Below are 20576 nucleotides of genomic sequence, written 5' to 3' on the forward strand. Positions count from 1 at the left end.
GCTCGGTCTGAGTCCATCATAAGAGTTGTCCGTGGGCTCTTTCCTTAAAAAGCCTTGTAGTTGATATTTAGTTTTTTTTTTTTTTAGCTAGTAATTAGGTTTTTTTTTTTCAAAGAAGAAGGGGGCAATTTAACAAATGTTAGGTTTCAATTTTTAACAAAATGTTAAAAAAAGAATACAAATTAAGATAATAATAATTTTGGTCAAAAAAATTTAAACAATACCAAAAGCAATCTTACAAGAGAGACGCTAAAAAAGAAACACCGAAAAAAAGAAAACACAAATAAAGGATTTACGAAAAAAGGAAACACTGAAAGAAAAATTAAAAAAATGAAACACACTAAAAAAAAGAAAACACGTTGAAAAAAAGAAAACACCGAAATATTTTGTTTTGTAACGCCCTAACAAAAAATAAAAGGGCACAAGAGAGAAATGGCAACAACGACCAGTAACAGCAACGATAAATATGATATATACATATATGGTATATACAGGGTATTTACAGCATACAATATATATATATATATATATATATATATATATATATATATATACCAATTAACATATTGGATCAAACCAAGTAAATAAGGTATATATGTATTTAAATTGTTTCAGTATCAATCTAAACAAACTCGAGAGTCCTACCTTGTCTCTTCAAAGTACAATATCCATACTTGTGATAATTTTTCAGTGACCATTAAGCCACTAATACGCTTATACAAAAATGATATCGCATAAGAGAAACAACAGAATAAAAAATGAAAATAATTATTTATAACAAGAAATGACAGCTGCAAAACATAATCAAAAAAAGGAAATCAACAAACCTTGTGAATAGAAAAACGCAACCGTGGACGAGCAGAAAGAATAAAAAAATATAATGGTGGTTGAATAAGTTTCAAAGACTGAAAAAGATCATTTTATTAACGGTAGCGCAAAAAAAAAAAAAAAAAAAAAAAAAAAAAAAAAAAAAAAAAAGAGGAAACGAAAGAAGGAAACACTGGAAAAAAAAAAAAGAAACGTGAAAAAAAAATAAAACATTGAAATATTTTGTTTTATAGCGCCCTAACAAATAAAAAGGACATAATAGTAAATATATACCGTAAATAACAATAATTAAAATCTCAAAGTTAAGCTGACATTTTTTAAAAAATATGTTTCAAAAACTGACATTTAGTACACCAACACAATTTCAGCTAAAATAAAAGGCTAAATAGAAGGAGGCACCTTCGCTATCCAAACCATGGTTCTAAAAACTTGACCGACCGGTTCGACCGATTTAATCAAAAATCGAATAGTGATTTGATCCGATTTAGATAGTCAAACTCCCATATTGAAAAACCGTGATAATCAGTACAAATCGAATGAAAACCAACGAACCAGTTTGAGTAATTGCTACAGTTCAACTCAAATCAGAAGAAATAAAAAAAAAAAAGAAACAAAATCGGAGGAGAGAGAAAGATGGAGCGTGCAGATTCATCTGTCATCAGAGGTCGCCGTACCACCCTCACCTGAAGCGGTTCACCGAGACACCTCACCCGGTGCCGCGGTGACACTCACATCCCAGTGATCGGACTCCAATCGATGATCAAAGTTCTGACTTACTTTTAAAATTCGATCTTTCTCTCTCCTGGGCTTTCCTCTTTATTCAATTTTGATGAATTTGCATTAATGGAGATGAGTTATTATTGGCTTATTCCTTTCCTTGTTATTTAAGTATTATTCTTTTCCTTAATTAAGTGGTTTCCTTACTAAATAAATATACACACTATTCTTTTAAGGTAAAAAAAATATATGCATATTTTATTTCTTTATTCATCCCATTATAACTATCTGAATTTTATTATAGTACCAGTGTTAGCACCCGTGCGATAGCGGAGCAACATTAAAAGATGAAATAATCATTTATATACATCATTTAAAAATAAAAAATGATCACAAAATGCATTACAAATATCCAAACCTGTTTAAATACCCGATTAGAAATTAGGTACCCGAACCTGTTTAGAAATTCACCTTCAATAACTGAACTCATCCCAAACTTGATTATAGTCACCTGTTTAAATACCCGTTTACATTAAAAATATTTTTTTATTTTTAAAAAATAAAAATAAGTAAAAATTATAAAACTATTATTTTGATTTAATAAAAAAAATATAATATAAATATTAGATATAATTATAGCATTAATTATAATTAAAAAAGTATATATATATATAATTTGCTTTAGAAAAATAATTATTTTAAATATTTTTGAAATATTAATTAAATGGGTAATGGGTACCAGGTATCCGAGTCCTTAAACTCGATACTTGTAGTAAAAATACTACCTAAACGCCTCCCAAACCCGTTTATCACTACCCAAATCTGCCAAAATCAGATTGGATTTGATCGGGTACCAGCTGGGTCGGATAAAATTGTCATCCCTAATTAAGATATGTTTTCTTAAGTATCATGTAAAACCTTTCACTAATAATAGAAAAAGTCATGTAAGGTATAATCTATATCAAAAAATTCACACACACTATTAATGTATATTTCAATAGTGATAATAATTTTTAAAATTTAACAAATTATATTCAAATAATAAATTAAGTATTTTTTTTATTTTTATATTTATGATTTATTATAAATGTGTGTTTTTTTTTTGAAATATTAATATATTACTTATTTAGTGTAGTGTGTCCTAAGCATGCGGATGTTTTACTTATTTAAAAATTATTGTATCATGTGTATTCTTATATTTCGCGTCCCGTGTCCATGCAACCTAGCTCCTGGTATATAAGATTACTCCATACACCAAGCTAATCAACTAAAGTTTTCTTTTAATTACCAATAAAAAATGAAATTTTTTTTTAAATTTGTTTTTATATCATTGAAATAAGAAATTAATTTTTCTATTTTATGTTTATAATTTATTACAAATGATTGTTTATTTATTTGAAATATTAATATATTACTTATTTAGTGTAGTGTATTCTAAGCGTGTGAATATCTTATTTTTAAAAAATTATCGTATCCATACGTTCCAATTTATATTTTTAATGATTTAATATTATTTATTTAATAATAATATATTATTTATTCACACTTTTAAGCGTGTAGATTACTTGTTAATTGTTTTGTAATAAAAGTAAATTTATATTAATATATTAATGCTAAAGATAATCTTTTTTATAGATATTATTCTAATAAACACCTTATTTAAAAACATAAAACAAGTTATCTTCTCATTACACGTAGCAATTTCGAATACTTACACTAGGCTATCATCTAATGTAGATTTTCCTATTTTTATATATTATATAGATTATTGTTTTATTTTACTTATTATTTTTTAATTAGCAACAATAATAATAATAATAGGCTTTACTACTGTGCATATAGTAATTATTCTATATTGATACAGAATCCTCAGTAATTGACACATGTATAAAAAAACCTACTGTAATGGGTTACTCAACTTGTTGCTCCATTCTTTATCTATATATTTCATAACTTTATCTTTTCTTTATCCATATCTATTTTCTATCCCATAACGTATTATATAAAATATTATCTAACGCTAAATATAAAATTATTTAGGAAAAAATTAGAATTCAAATTCATATACATAAAATTTTTCTTCTAGTGCTATTAATATTTTTAAAAATAAAATTACTGCTTATCATTTGAATCGTGTACATAAAATATCATATAAAAGCAATTTTACAAGTATAAAGAATCGGTAAATTATTATAGGCATAAATTTCTTTTAATTAAAAAACTTGTAAAATATATTAATTACAAATTCTATATTTCAATTTACAGATTGAAGGTTATAAATTCATGATACGTGGGCTTTACATTATATAAATTCTACACTAAATAAATTTTATTCAAAAGCTAGATGAGTGCATAAAAGTTTATTTTTAAAAATTTTAAAACATAATTTACGATGAAAATAAAACTGATCAAGTTGAAACTTAATGATTAATAAATTTTAAAATAATTATTTTATATATATAGACGTGTAATTTGATGTTTTTAAAAATTCACTAAATATATAATATGGATTATTTTTAAAAAATGTAAATGAATTTAAGATAATAATTTATTAGTTAAACTACAAAGTATAAGTAATAAGGTACAATGTATATAGTTTAATTTGTACAATTTGATATTATATAAGGGTAGAGATTTATAAGTTATTGGAGTTGTATAATTTAATTTTTTAATTAAAAAATATTATATCAAAAAATAATGAGATGTCATGTATATATGATATAATTTAAATTACATGATACATGATAAACATTTTAACAATAAGAAAATAAAATATTTATTAAAACTTTAAATAATTTATTTTGAGTAAATGAATTTAAAGTATTGGACAATTATTTATCTTTGAATTTTTTTTGTCTTATAGAATTATAGCTGTGTTGAAAATTAGTAACTTTTTTTTGAACTTACACAATTAAATAATTTTTATATTTTAATAATAAAAAACTAAATGTTCTATTTTTGATAATCCATTTTATAGGTAATAAGTCATTTCATAAATTTCAAATCTAATGGTCTATATTTAACTAGTTAAAATCTAACTGTGAAAAAAGATTATGTATAACTCATTTTCCTATAATTCCTTGTTTGAATTCCATTGACGCCGCATATTGAACCTGCATATAGCATTTGTTTTTAATTTGTACTGTTATTTTATTTTCTTATTATATTTTCTAAAGTACATTTAATTTTTATTTTATTTATTATTATAATTAGTTAAACTTTTTTATTAAATTGGACTTATATTTATATATGTTGAGCTAATATAAGTTAAAAGGATATATATATATATATATATATATATATATATTATCTTTTTATAAAAATTATTCAGTATTTGAAAATTATATATTTTAATCATATAAAATATATATTTAAAAATATTATATATAAAAATCCGGTTGAATAGTATTGAACCTGGTTGAACCCTTCGGTTCAATGAACCCCCTGCCTTCACCGGTTCAATGACCGGTCAAATGTTCAAAATATTCATCTAGACAATTTCACTAGCATGAATAGAAAAAAAAAAATATATATATATATATATATATTGGATCAAAAGGGAAGCATAAAGCTAAAAACAAAAGACTACACAGAATCCTTAATAAAGCTGTGCCATGCAAATCATTTTACAGCCACTCATGCATCCCTGCAGGAGGAGAGTCCAGCACGTCTCGGCCCAAACTAAAACAGGTAGCCATCTTTGATAAGAAGTCAGCACATTAGTTAGCCTCACGGTAAATATGACAAACCGACACCAATAGTATCCTCGCTAACCAATGACGAATCTCTGCCACCAATTGCCAAGAATCACAAGATGGAGTAGACCGGTCATTCACCCACTTAACAATGAAAGAATTGTCCACCTCCACATGCACATGTTGAAACCGCAAGTTAACAGCCATCAACACTCCATGTAGCAAAGCCCACAACTTTACATTATGCACTGAGCAACTGCCTAAATTAGCCACAAACCCCTTGATCCAAGCCCTCCCTACCATCTCTAAACACCCCTTCTCCACCAGCAGCATCTCCCTTCACAGACCCATCGCTATTTAGCTTAATAGCAGTCCTGTCCAGCGAACACCATGAAATCCACTTCTCCATCTGAATTGGTGCTGACACCCTCACAACATCCATGCTCACCTCAGCTGACATCATTGAATGAGCCAACTGAATAACCTGATACCATAAGTCCTCTTGAGAAATGCTATCTTTCAAAAACAAATAAACATTCCGACGAGACCACAACCGCCAACAAAATTAACCAAATAATAAGGACTACTGAAAACCAATCTCATACTTCTACTGAAAATTCAAATTGTCAAATAACTAAATGGAACAAGCTTTATTTTGATCAAAAAAAGCTATCCCAATATGGAGGGATTAATGCATGTCAGGTACTTCTTGCAAAACAACAATAACATAGCACATGCAAAAGAGATTCAGACGTCCCACACACATCTTACAGTTTGAACAGCTTGCCAAATGCCTAGTTACCCGAACCTCATTCGTCAGTAACTTATTCTAAAACGCAAGTCATAGGAAAAACCGCACTCTTTGAGGGCCAAGCCAGCACCACACCACCTTCCATATGACATTCTCATCTGTCCCCCTCCTATTCTCAAGATAGTAATAAGCCGTCTTAACTGAAAAATTTCCAATCGACGTAAATCACCATATCCGCTGATCAGCACCTCTTCGCACCATAGGCGGTAGAATCAAAGAGATCTTCCGAATCCAAACTTCCGGTAAAAACTATCCAAACTTATCCTAATCCCATCGACCCCTACCATCGACATAAAAACACACTCTATCCTTCAGCCAAGAGGCAAGCGCTGGAGTTGTTACAACATCCACCAACATAGTATCCTTATCAATCCACTGATCCAACCAAAATCATGCCAACGTTCCATTGCCAACACTAAACATCAAACCCCTCTTGAAGGCTCGATCAAACTTTCCCTATGCCCCGCCATGTCGATGCATTCCGCTTTACCTCCATCGTCCCCAATGAATCTGGAGTAAAACACACTTTATATTTAGCACATAAAATCTTGACCTAAAGAGAGTCATTATTCATCAAAATGCCCCAACAACGCTTAAGCAGAAAAGTATTATTCAAACAAGACAGATCTATAAATCCTTAACCTCCTGTACTCATATGACGAGCCACATCCTTCTAAGCCACCAAGCTAATTCTTTGCTTATTAGAGGTTGAACCCCAAAGAAATCTACTACACAGTTTCATCATATCATTACAAACACCTCTAGGAACCTTAATTTAAGAAATAAAGTTTTTCATCGGAATATGAACTGAGGGATCCCTTAACTATTAGACTATTAGAATTAATAATTAATAAACCGAATCACACTTTTACCACTAAACTATATCCACTACGATGTGATTATTGTATATAAATGAATCTTTTGTCGAGTTAGACAATTAAGCATTACTGCATTGAAGAGCAAGGGATAGACGCTATGACCGACTGCACGAGCATTATCCTGCAACCTGAGAAAAATGCAACACCGACCAGCTAGTCATCCGACTCTTAGCCCGCTCCAAAATATACGAATATGTGCTCTTCAAAATGCATCAATGCAGCAGCGGCACCCTTAGATATCTGCCCAAATTCAGCGCCATTTTAAAACCAAAAGAGTCATAAACTCGTTGCTTTAACCGAGTAGCGATATTGGAAGAAAAACACACTCCAGTTTTACCAACATTCACCTTTTGACCTGATGCCAAACAAAAATCCTCCAAAATTCTTTGAATCATACTCACCTGTTCCAAGTCTACCTCCGCCACCAACAAGAGACCATCGGCAAAGAAAAGATGTGAGACAAAAGCACCATCCTTGGCAAAATAAAGCAAATGCCACTCCTTAACGGCTACTGTTAGTATAATACATCTTGTACATAATTAGTTTCCTTGTATGATGCCCTAGCTAGCCTTGTATATATATAGCAACTCTTTGTACTGTATCACTCACGGAATACAATTACATGGTATCAGAGCACCATCATAAAACTTAACCTTATTTCTCTCGTTTCTTCTCTTCGGCTATCTCTTCTATTCACCAATGGCTGAGAAAATTCATCCTGCAGCCACCATTACCAACATCAAAACTCATATCCCAATCATTCTTGATTATGATTCGGCTCAATATAATAATTGGGCTACCCTCTTTATTTTCACACCAAAGCAACCTTAACCTATGATCATATTTCTCCCAAATCAGATTCAGAAACACCCAAAACCCCTGCCGATCAAGCTCAATGGGATCAAATTGATAATATTGTCCGTCAATGGATTTATGGAACCATCTTTTTTTATCTTTTGAACACGATAATTAATCCCGCAGACATGGCATTAGATGCTTGGACTCAATTGGAAGAATTATTTCAAGATAATAAAACATCACGAGCTCTCCACCTTGAAACGGAATTCACGAACACTAATTTACGTGATTTTCCCGATGCGAAGGCTTATACCAGACGCCTCAAAGTCCTAGCAAACCAGCTGGCCAACGTTGGTTCCAAAGTCTCAGATCAATGAATGGTTTTACGTCTTCTCAATGGTCTCACAGATGCTTATGATGGATTCGTTACAGTGATTCAAAACAAGGCGTCGTTACCTTCCTTTGCCCAGGTACGATCCATGTTGCTCCTTGAAGAAACAACAAAAGCAGAACGTGCAAAGCTTGATTCTGTGAATGCTTCTGCTATGATTGCTAAAACCGCCACTGATTCGGTTATTCTCTCTAATACCGACGCTGCTCATTCTCTTCCTCCTTCTACTGGTGGCCGGCGATAGAATCAACAGGGACGTGGTGGTCAGAATGTTAATGGCGGACGTGGTCGATCTGGTGCAGGGGGTAGTCGTGGTTCTTCTGGTAATTCCTATGGCAATTCTTCTGGACATTCTGGTTGTGGTTTTAATCAACAGTCTTGGCGTTACACGCCTGTGTTTCCTCCATGGGGTACCTGGTATCCTTACTATTCTCAGCAACAGGAATGGAGTCCTCCTCCATGTCCGTATCCTAACTGGGTTCCTCGATCATCCACCTCCACTCCAAGACAGCCGGGTATTTTGGGTGCACATCCAGCTCAATCTTTTCATACTACAGTGTCTTCTTCGAATGCCTACACTCAAACTGACATTGATCAAGCGATGCATACTCTATCCTTATAGCAGCCACCAGAACATTGGTATATGGACAGTGCTGCCACTTCTCACATGACAGCAAACTCAGGTACTCTCACTTCTTATTCTCAATTAAGCCGAAGTAATGGTATACTTGTTGGTAATGGTAGCAAAATTCCAATTTAGGGTTATGGTCATGCTGTTTTACCCCATACCAACCCACCTTTGCATCTTAATCATGTTCTACATGCTCCTAAATTAATTAAAAATCTTGTTTCCGTTAGGAAATTTACTGTTGATAACATGACCTCTGTTGAATTTGATCCTTTTGGGTTTGCTGTGAAGGACTATCCGACGGGGACCAGTCTTCTGAGATGTGATAACACAGGGGATCTCTATCCAATCACAAATTTTGCCTGTCTTGTCTGCCATTTCTTTGGATCGGTGGCATAATCGTTTGGGTCATCCGGGGATAGATGTCATCAAGTCGCTTAGGGACAATAATTTTATATCTTGCAATAAAGACATCATTTTTTTTTTTTTTTTTTGTAATTCTTGTCAACTTGGCAAATCTGTTAAACTTCCATTTTATGAGTCTCATACTGTTACTCGTATGCCATTTGATTTAATTCACAGTGATGTTTGGACATCTCCTGTTTTGAGTTCTTCAGGCCATCGTTATTATGTGTTATTTCTTGATAATTTTACAAATTTCTTGTGGACATTCCCACTTTCTCATAAATCTCAGGTTCTTACAGTCTTTCAGCTTTTTTGCAATTTTGTTAAGACTCAATTTAACACACACGTTAAAACTCTTTAATGTGACAATGGTAGGGAATATAATAATCAGTCGTTTCATGATTTTTGCCAAACAAATGGTATTATTTTTCGCTTTTCCTACCCATATACCTTGTCCCAAAATGGCAAAGCAGAGAGGAAAATAAAAAAAATAAACAATATGGTTCGTACCCTCTTGTTGCACTCTTCTGTTCCATCTAGTTTTTGGCATCATGCATTAGCTGTCTACTTACCACCTAAATATTCTTCCCACTAAACTCTTAAGCTATGCATCTCCCACTCACATTCTTTACAAAATCACTCCACAATATAGTCATCTCTGTGTTTTCAGTTGCTTATGCTTTCCTCTTATTCTGTCTAATAAGATTCATAAACTTGAATCAAGATCAACCCCATGTGTGTTTCTAGGGTATCCTTCTAATCATAGAACAAGTGCTATGAATTGTCCACCAAGAAAGTTATAATTTGTCTACATGTAAGGTTTGATGAAAGTATATTTCCTTTCTCCAATGTTTCTTCGCAACCGCCCACTGCCTATGATTTCTTGGACGATTCAGGGTCACCTTTAACCTTGTATCTTCTCCATTCTACTCCCTTATCTCCTGCCGAGGTCTTACCGTCTCCTGAACTAGCCTCACCAAATTCACCACACCAGCCAAACTCGTCTGCCCATGCTCCAAATATTTCCCAACCAGCCGCTCCATCGCGCATGACCACCAGAAGTCAATCTGGAATTTTTAAACCAAATCCAAAATACAATCAGTCCTTTCTTGTCACTACACCACACGTTTCCCCATTACCCACAAGTCCTCTATCCGCATTAAAAGACCCGAATTGGAAAAATGCTATGCTTGATGAATATGAGGCTTTAATTAAGAATAAGACGTGGGATTTAGTACCTCGTCCTGCTAATGTGAATGTCATTCGATCTATGTGGATTTTTAAACATAAAAGGCATTCTGATGGTTCTTTTGAGAGGCATAAAGCCCGTCTTATAGGTGATGGCATGTCATAGCGGGCGGGCATTGACTGTGACGAGACATTCAGTCCAGTTGTTAAACCAGCAACAATCCGAACAGTTCTCAGTCTTGTCGTTTCCAAATCTTGGTCCATTCATCAGTTGGACGTTAAAAATGCTTTCTTGCATGGTAATCTTACTGAAACAGTCTATATGCATCAACCTTGGGATTCAAAGACCCCTCTCGGCCTACTCATGTTAGCTTACTGCGAAAATCCCTGTATGGTTTAAAACAGGCGCTGCGAGCATGGTATCAGCGTTTCACAGATTATGTTGCCTCCATCGGTTTTATTCATAGCCAAATGGATCATTCTCTATTTATATACAGTTCTAGTTCTGATACTGCTTATCTTTTGCTATATGTTGATGACATCATTTTGACAACTTCATCTGATGATCTCCGCAAAAATATCATTGCTCATTTGAGTATGGAGTTTGCCATGAAAGACCTGGGTCCTTTGAATTATTTTCTTAGTATTGCTGTTCGCAGGACTCCATTTGGATTATTTTTGACGCAACACAAGTATGCTTCGGAAATTTTAGAGCATGCAGGAATGACAAACTGTAAACCAAGTCTTACACCTGTTAATACTGCGGGCAAGATGAGTTCTCAACCAGGCCCACTATGTTCAGATCCTCAAAAGTACAGGCAATTAGCTGGTGCTCTTCAGTATCTCACCTTTACCAGGCCTGATATCTGTTATGCTGTCCAGCAGGTATGTCTTTTTATGCATTCACCAACTGAACAACACATGAATGCCTTGAAAAGAATCTTGCGTTACATTAAAGGGACAATACATTATGGTGTATCTTTGTCCAAATCCCCTGAACATACTCTTGTCTCTTATACGGATGCGGACTGGGGAGGCTATCCTGATACTCGTCGTTCAACGTCGAGTTACTCTGTCTTTTTGGGTTCTAATATAATTTCAAGGAGTTCCAAACGGCAACCCACAATTTCCAAGTCTAGTGCTGAAGCTGAATATCGGGGAGTTGCCAATGTAGTGTCTAAATCTTGTTGGCTTCGGAATCTTCTTCTGGAATTGCATTGTCCAATACAAACAACAACCTTAGTTTATTGTGATAATGTCAGTGTTGTATATCTCTCAGGGATCCCAGTTCAACACCAACGGGCAAAACATATTGAAATGGACATTCATTTTGTGAAGGAAAAAGTTCAAAAGGGAGAGGTCCGTGTTCATCATGTTTCTTCACCAAGGGGCTGCCTCGCATTCTGTTTGATGATTTCAGAGACAGTCTTAGAGTTTGTTCCACTCCCGCTAAGACTGAGGGGGGTGTGTTAGTGTAATACATCTTATACATAACTAGTTTCCTTGTATAATGCCCTAGCTAGCCTTGTATATATATAGCAACTCTTTGTACTGTATCACTCACGGAATACAATTACAGCTACTGATTTAGAAATCGCTTGCAACAATCGATCCATGCAAAGGATGAAAAGATATGGACTCAAGGGATCTCCCTGTCGCACCCCACGCGATGGCTGAAATCCATCTGAGATGTTTCCATTCCAAAGGATCCACATATCACTAGAAGTAATGTAAGCCTTTGTAGTCCAGACAATCCACTCGGGGAAGTCTGCATCCACCAAACAATCTCTCAAAAAATCCCAACATATTCTATCGTACGCCTTTTCTAAGTCCAGTTTAGTAACCATAAAACCACGACGCCCTTTCTTAACACTTAACGAATGAAAAACCTCCTGAGCTATCACAATATTATCCGTGATATGTCTCCCCGGAACAAAACTCGTCTGGATAGAGCTATCATATAAGGTAAAAACCCTTAATTCTATTCGCCAGGGTCTTCGTAATTACCTTGTATAAAACAGTACACAAGCTAATCGACCAAAATTGCAATATCAAAACCGCATTGTCCACTTTCGATAACAACACCAATAAAATAGAATTTAAACCAACCGGCAGACAACCACCTCTAAAAAAATGCATAATTTCAGTACATATCGAAGGACCCACCATTGCCCACTGATGTTTATAAAAGCTGGCATGAAACCAACCCATCAATTCCCGACACCTTCCATGGTCACATCTCAAAAAGAGCTTGGTGAATATCCTCAGCGGAAGGCAATTTTAATAAAAATCATTCAAATGCCTACGGAACTCAGGAAAAAAACTGGGTCGAAATGGCTCCCTCTCCCCATTATCCTCTACCGAAAATAATTACCAAAATAATGTTGGCTCAAGGGTCAATTTCTAATCTCGGATTTTGATGATTAATACAAAACAAATAAATTTAAAATTATATTATTTGTGCTAATATTTTTTATGCAGAATGTGTATGGAAAGAAATCGTACAAGGCAAGTCCTACATTGAGTGTGAAGATATTCGAAGATCCTAGTAGCTAAGTATTTAGGATACTTTGTAGGATAGAAAGAAAATCCATATATGAGCATATAAATTAATTTTTTCTCTCAAAAATACTTTTCGGAAAATTAGATTTTTTCAAAATAATTTCTTTCGTAAAAATATTTTATTTTCGAAAATATTCTTTAAATCGAAATGATTTAATTTCCTAAAATTAAAGAGATTTCTTCTCTAAAGTTTTTGGTAATAAAATCATACACTTTCGGAAATATATTTTGAAAGATCTAAAGTACTTAAATCTATTTTCTTACCTTAAAAACGAAGGAGAATCTTTTTCGTTTTTAGTAAGAGCATCCTTCCGTAAAAATATTTTCCAAATAATGCTGCCGAAAATCTTTTGTTTAAAGGAAAGCAAAATCGTGTTTTATTCCCTTACCAAAAAGGATAAAATAAATTTTTGGTAACAAAGATTTTCATATCTTCTAAATAAGGAAAGAAGATATTCTGATTTCAAATGAAATATCCACTTTCCAAGAGCAAGGGACACGATGCTCTCTATAAATAGGAGCTTTCACGTCTTAAGCTATGGTGAAGTAAAAGTTTTTGTTTTAAGAGCTTTTGTTTTAAGAGCATTCTCTCATTGATCAAATCTTTATCTCTCAAAACTTACTCTCTACCCCCATTTTTTTTTATCTCTACACTTAACGTTTTCAATATTTAAAGTGAAAAGAATTTTTACAATTACTTTTGAAAAACGGTTCTGTGTTCTAATCGATCTTCTAATCTGATAAACTGTTTTTCCTGTGCTTATATGTGCGTTTCTTTCTGTCTATTTAGATTATGTAATCTGTAGTAGACAGGCTCTTTATTTGTTAAACTTTTGTGTGTAATAGCTTAGGTTAGAAGCTATTGAGATAGAGGTTATCAAGCAACCTTCTCCATGTGTGGGATGTTAATGTCTTGAATTGAGTTTCTGTACTCTACCAAAAACAGGAAGGGTTGAGGTTAACTAGAACCTTTGGAAAATCTAGTGGGACAAAAGGGTAGATCTAGGTGTTGATCTATTGCCTTGTACTGTTGGTTTGTCTCTTACCCTTTAAACGAGATAACATAGTTGAGGATCTCAAGATGCGTCTTGGGGAGTGGATGTAGGCGAGTTAGTGCCGAACCACTATAAATCTCTGTGTTAATCTTTTTATTTCTGAAGTTTGCTTGATACTATCTTTATAACACCTTTGTTTAATTTTTAGAAACGCTAAAATTGTTAATGATTCAGATGTTCTAAAATGGTAATAAGTCTTATCTTTTCTGAACATTAGAACTCTGGAACTCAAATAAGTGAATATACCATGTTCTAACTGTTGTTCTATTCACAGTATATTTCACTGATTGAGTTTCTAATTAATTTTCTAAACTTTATGAGGAAGTTCTAATCTTGATAGCTTTCCATCATAAAGTCGTTCTGATATTTGATTAAGGCTATGTGAAGAAGTTCTGAATTTAATAACTGTCTTTCACATAGCTTTATATGGTTTTTCATACTTTATGAGGAAGTTCTAATTTCAATAACTTTCCTTCATAAAGAAGCTCTGATATTGAATAAGTCAGTGTGAAGCTGTTCTAATCAATAGCTGCACTTTGTACAGACTTTCTATCTTTTATAATTAGAACATTGTGAGGTGATTCTAATCCATATTCTATTCTCACAAAGTTCTGTGTGTTTTCCGCTGCACTTAGAATTCTATATTTTGTTTAGAATTTCTAAAATTTATTTCAGTTTTTAGAAAATCCAATTCACCCCCCCTCTTGGGTTGTTCCATACATATACGGGACCCACAAATAAGACACTACCATTTGTTGGAGTAGAATAGGATTGTCAATCAAAATCCCATTCTCAGCCCGTAAAGCAGACACAGTAACCCTCCATTTCTTCTGAATTGCCTTAACATGAAAAAAAGTATTTCTATCACCGCGACGCACCCAATCCACCCTGGATTTCTGGACCCAAATAAGTCCCTCACGTTGAAGCACTATATCCAACTCCCTTCTCAAATCTGCCTCCAAACGGACCAAATACGGAACATGGGACATCTCTAAAACACGTTGTATACCTGCAATTCATGCCAAAAGTCTCCGTTTCTACTAAAAAATATTACCAAATACCCCTTTATTCCAGTACCTAATTTCTGCAGTTAGCCGACATAGAGCATCAACCATAGGGACATCTGAATCCCACATTGATGCCACAACATTAGAAAAATCCTCATGGGTTAACCAGGCCGCAAGAAAATGAAAATGAGAATCAGGAAATCTTTGTCTCGTAAGGGCTTTAAAACAGATAAGCAGTGGCCTATGATTCGAGCCAACCTGCTCTAACGGAAAAACAAAAGCATTCAGAAAAGAAACCTGCCAAGATGACGAACAGAGAGCTTGATCCAACCTTTCCAGTAATGACCTCTCTTCCTTGTCAACTTTGACCCCCCAAAAACCAAGATCAAGTAATGTAGACCTATGAAACCAACTCGAAAAATACTTTTCAATACTAGACCGTGAGCTCACCCCACCAAAACGTTCAGCAGATGACAAAATTGCATTCAAATCCCCAATCAATAACTAGAATTCTTGACACAACTTTGAAGCCACTCTAACTCAGCCCACAACCGACACCGAGTCATTACATGAGGACTTGCAAAATACCAAAGGTGTACCCATTGCACATTATAATAAAAAAATTTTAACTTCTATATCAGAACGCCAGTAGGTCCAAATCCCATTCGTAAAACCTTAAGCTTCAACCCTGTAACATCCCTTCCCGGTCCACCCGTTAACCCGAATGAACCGAGCCGAGACGCTACAATCTGGTTGAACTTATATCCTGTCATGCTGATATCATCCTGTATGCGAAATATGAATATAAAACACTCCCAATTAAAATTTCAGACTTCCAATATCTCCAACTAATCATCATAACACAACAACACTTTATATAGATAGTCATAACTGTATAAATCCTCAATAGCATTTAATATCCAGCAAAATATTTGCATTCATGATCTCTATCAAGTCTTCATGACCTAATCATACCAACTATAGTAAAATATTTCATATTCAATCATTTCCTCCAAATACTTACACCATAATAATTACATGCTTCAATTATATTTCCAATCACATAAGCTCTAACAAATGTAATAATCATACATGCCATAAATCTTAATACATGCCATAATTCTTAATTATACAACTCTCAATCTACTATGACTAAAATAGTCACTTCTGTTTTGATGGTACTCTTTTAGTCTTCAAGTAGCAACCACGATCTTCAACCTGCGCGTGATAAAAATCGACGCGCTGAGTATAAAACTCAGTGGTGCTCATAATTCACATACTTAACAAAGTGTGGTGGCAACTAACTTAAAATACAAATTTCATAAAGCATTGATCATCATAGGATCAGTAAATTTCAACATAAATGTCTCTTTATAGCAACGAATAAACTTCTAATTCATAAACATCAATAATTTAGTTCTAATTATCTCATAACTCCTTTACATGAACCTGTAATCACACATTATGATACTAGCATGATCTTACCTGCTGTTCATTGTGTTGTATGGATGAGATCAATAAACATGTAAGAATACATAACAGTATATGTTCATTGTCTTACTTGCTATTCATTATGTTGTATGACTTATGCACTTTTAGTCACATCATATAAGTTATGATTAATAACATCTCATGACTGTATGGCTCCTTAAAGATTCAATAACTAAACTTGTAAGCATATATAGCATTATACTTTCATGATCTTACCTGATGTTCTTTATGATGTATGAATTCTGCAACTTTGATTAAACTCAGTGAATATCACAATGAATAAAGAAACATATAAGCACATACATATGTAGAAATAAACATGTACTCACATATGGAATGTAAGCACACATATCATGATACTTTCATTTTACCTTGATGATCTTTCTTGCTGTTTAGTATACTGTATGATTCATGCAATGTTATGTCAAGATATCTGTATGGCTCCATAAGGTTATAGTGAAACCGAAGTGATAAGAAAAACTGTATGAAACTGGATGAAACTGTATGCTTGGCTGCTATGGCCTATATAATCATATCCACTCAACGGCCTGTAGCCGGAGTACCAAACTGTATGGGGCGCAGATCTGCTATTCTATGTCGCGACATAGCCTTATCTACGTGGTTTCTACCTAACCTCAATGGAGCATATTAATGGAATGACAATAGATAAAACAAAAGCATAGTAACTGTGTCATAATTTGCATGCTTGTGTCATGTTAGTTTTCACATGCTTGTGTCATAAAAATTAACTGCTTCATCATTTCATAAAATTTAGTGCTTACTTGTATGCTGATAGCCTCGCCAAGCTGGCAACTTGTGTCATGTTAGTTTCACACCATTTGCATGCTTGCATTTTGTGTTTATACATGTGTTCATGTTGTCTTTTTGCTTTAAAATGGTTGAAGACATACAAGTTGAGAAAAGGAATACAAGTGCATAGAATTCATACCTTCATACACCATTTCACATCATTTCACAATTGCATAGAATACAATTACAAGTTGTGTTTACCTCATTTCACATCATTTGCATGCTTGCATGTTGTTTTGATGCATGTTCTAATGTTGTCTTTTTGTTTTAAAATGATTGGAGGCATATAAGTTGAGCAAAGGAATACAATTGCATTGAAAATGAAGTCAAAAGAGCATAAAAACATAAGTCGCAAGCGCGCAAATGAAATTCGCGAGCGCGCAAAGCACCAAAAGAGAGTCAGTGAGTTTACAGGCCAAGTTGCGAGCGCGCAAATGAAATTCGCGAGCGCGCGACGTGTTTTCCAGCCTGCGCAGTCTGTACTCTTTTGGCCATATCTCTCAATATATAACTCCGATTTGGGTGATTCAAAAACCCATGTAAAGCTAACACATATAGGAACAAATAACTCTTCTATGACACTTCCTAATTCCATCATTAAATGGGGTAAAAATCAAGGTGAAGTTACTGGTAACGTTTCCAGCAAAACTTGTTTCAGCATGAACTCAATATCTACTTCATTTATTCATTTCATCTCATGCTTTTTCACCATTTTCAGTCATCTTACTCAACATGAAACAACATATTTTCTCATTATCAACACACCACACAAATTCTCATGCAAGGAAATTAATTAAACGAAAAGAGATAGCACACCTTCACTTAACAAGCTTGGAATCTTTTTCTTAGCTTCCTTTTTCTTCTACCTTGAGCTCACCTCTCCTATACATAAGAATTCTTATGAATACTCTAACAATATCACCAAATGATTCAATTATGAAATTCAAGAAGGTTTACTTACTTGGATAGAATAGAAGTTGAATTAATGCTTGAATCCCATTAAAATCTTCACTACCATTAAAAGTGATGGAGAAAGGAAAGTGGAAGAGGAAAGTAGAGGAAGAAGATGAAGATAAGGATGAAGAAATGACAAGGAATGGAACTCACGGGTACATCTCCAAAATATCATGGATTTTTATGTGAAAATTACCAAATGGTACCTCAAGTGTCAAAATGGTACAACTTAATACCTCAACTTTATATTTTAGTGCAAGCAAGTCCTAATCCTTATACTTTGATCTTTTTGTTTCCTTCAAGTAAGTCCACTTCTTCTCCTTATTTCATTCTAGCCTACTCTAGACTCTAATGGCTCGAACCGGGTTTTGGAGCAGCCCGACTCGACTCTAAGCAACGACTCGATTCAATAGAAAAATGGGACGTTACAAACCCAAAATGAATGCTCAAAATTGAGTTTACCCGGAACCTTATCTGCCTTCTTACTGCTAATGCGAGGCTCTAACAAAACAAGGATATTAGGTCAACGAACTTGCAAGAACAACTTCAAAGTGCGAAGACCGGCCCTTGAACCTCCGGTTCCGGTCCGGTTCCGGTTCCGCCACGGTTCAACGCGGTTCCGGCGAACCGACGGTTCAAATTACGGTTCCGATTCGGTTCCGGCATTACGCAAATTTTTAAAAAAATAATAAAATTTTGATTTCGAATTCATGAATAAATAATAATTTTAAAATGTTTAAATTTTATTAACTAAATAAATTATTATAAAATTTTAAAACAAAAACTTCTATTAATTTAGAACTATTATTACATTAAATTTACAAATTTTGCTAACTCACTAATATAGAAAATTATAATTTTTTTATTTTGGGCTTGAATTAAATTAAAATTGAAAAATTTTAATTTAATTGCCTACGTATCCTCTTGAAAATTAGAGAAAATCAAAGCCCACGTAGTTCTTTTTTTTTTTATTACATTGGAAAATAACCTCCCAACTATTACAATTAATTTTAGTCATCGGTGCCACTAGTCTCCGTTAATGAGTCGGAATCATCATCGTCGCTTGAATTTTGCTGATCTTGAGTTCTCAACGCCGCTCTAGTCCAATCGTCAACACACTCTTGCATTTCCACATTATTTGGCGATAATCTTGACCGTGTTGGATCTAAAATTTGTCCACCCACACTAAAAGCTTGTTCCACTGCAACAGTAGAAATTGGACAAGCAAGAATATCTTTTGCAATTGAAGCTAAGACTGGAAAGCGATTTGAATGCTTTTTCCACCAACCCAAAATATCAAATTTTGTTGGGTCTTCATTCGCATCATCACCTAAAAACTCAAAATCTGTGCTAATATATGTCTCAATTTCTGTGTATGAATGTGGACTCTCCCTTGATTTTTTTGAAACATTTTGCATGAAGGTAAATTGTGTAGAATGAAATTTAGTAGATTGTGTAGTTTGTGGATATGATACTTGAGGAAGGGGAGATACTAATTTAGAATACTCATCATACAATTGACGGACATACTTTAAAACATTATTAGTAAGAGAAAAATAATCTGCCTCAATATTAAAAGATCCATAATAAAGACGAAAAAATTCTTGTAATGCAACTAATTTAAATCTAGGACAAAGAAAAAATGCAACTAAATTTAAATCCGGAATTTCAGTATAATATTTTAACCATTTAGTTTTCATCATGAATATACATTTTTGTAAATCATCATCATTTTCATTTTCAATTATGGCACTACTTATGGCCAAACAATGAAATGGAAATAAATGGGAGGTAGGATAATAAACACCACTAAAAATTCTCGTACAATTTTCAAAAACTTGCAAAATATCTAATATTTTTTTACAAATAGTCCAATTAGTTGGATAAAGTTGAAAATGTGATGTATGCAATTGCATAAATGAAGAAAGAATATCTTTATATTCATAAGACTCATTTAACATTTTATAAGTTGAATTCCACCTTGTAGGAATATCTCTTGAAAATTTTCTATATTTTTTTCCCATAGAGTGACAAAAATTTTTAAATTCTTTTCTAACATATCCATGTGTCCATAAATGATTTAAAGCATTTTTTATTGGACGTAAAAATACATTTAATGTTGTTAATGCATCTTGAACACATAAATTTAAAATATGACATGCACATCTAGTATGAAAAAACTGTCCACCAAATTTAGGTTGACAAATAGTTTTTAATTCATTTATTGATGCGGTATTTGCACTGGCATTATCAAAACCAATTGTAAAAATTTTTTTAGTCAAACCATATTCTTCTAAAATAATATTTAACATGGTAAAAATATTATGTGCGGTGTGAGAGTCATCAAAAACTCTAAGT

This window comes from Jatropha curcas, chromosome 2, assembly GCF_041381405.1.
Source record: "Jatropha curcas cultivar XTBG-Jc1 chromosome 2, XTBG_Jcur_1.0, whole genome shotgun sequence".
Taxonomy (NCBI): domain Eukaryota; kingdom Viridiplantae; phylum Streptophyta; class Magnoliopsida; order Malpighiales; family Euphorbiaceae; genus Jatropha; species Jatropha curcas.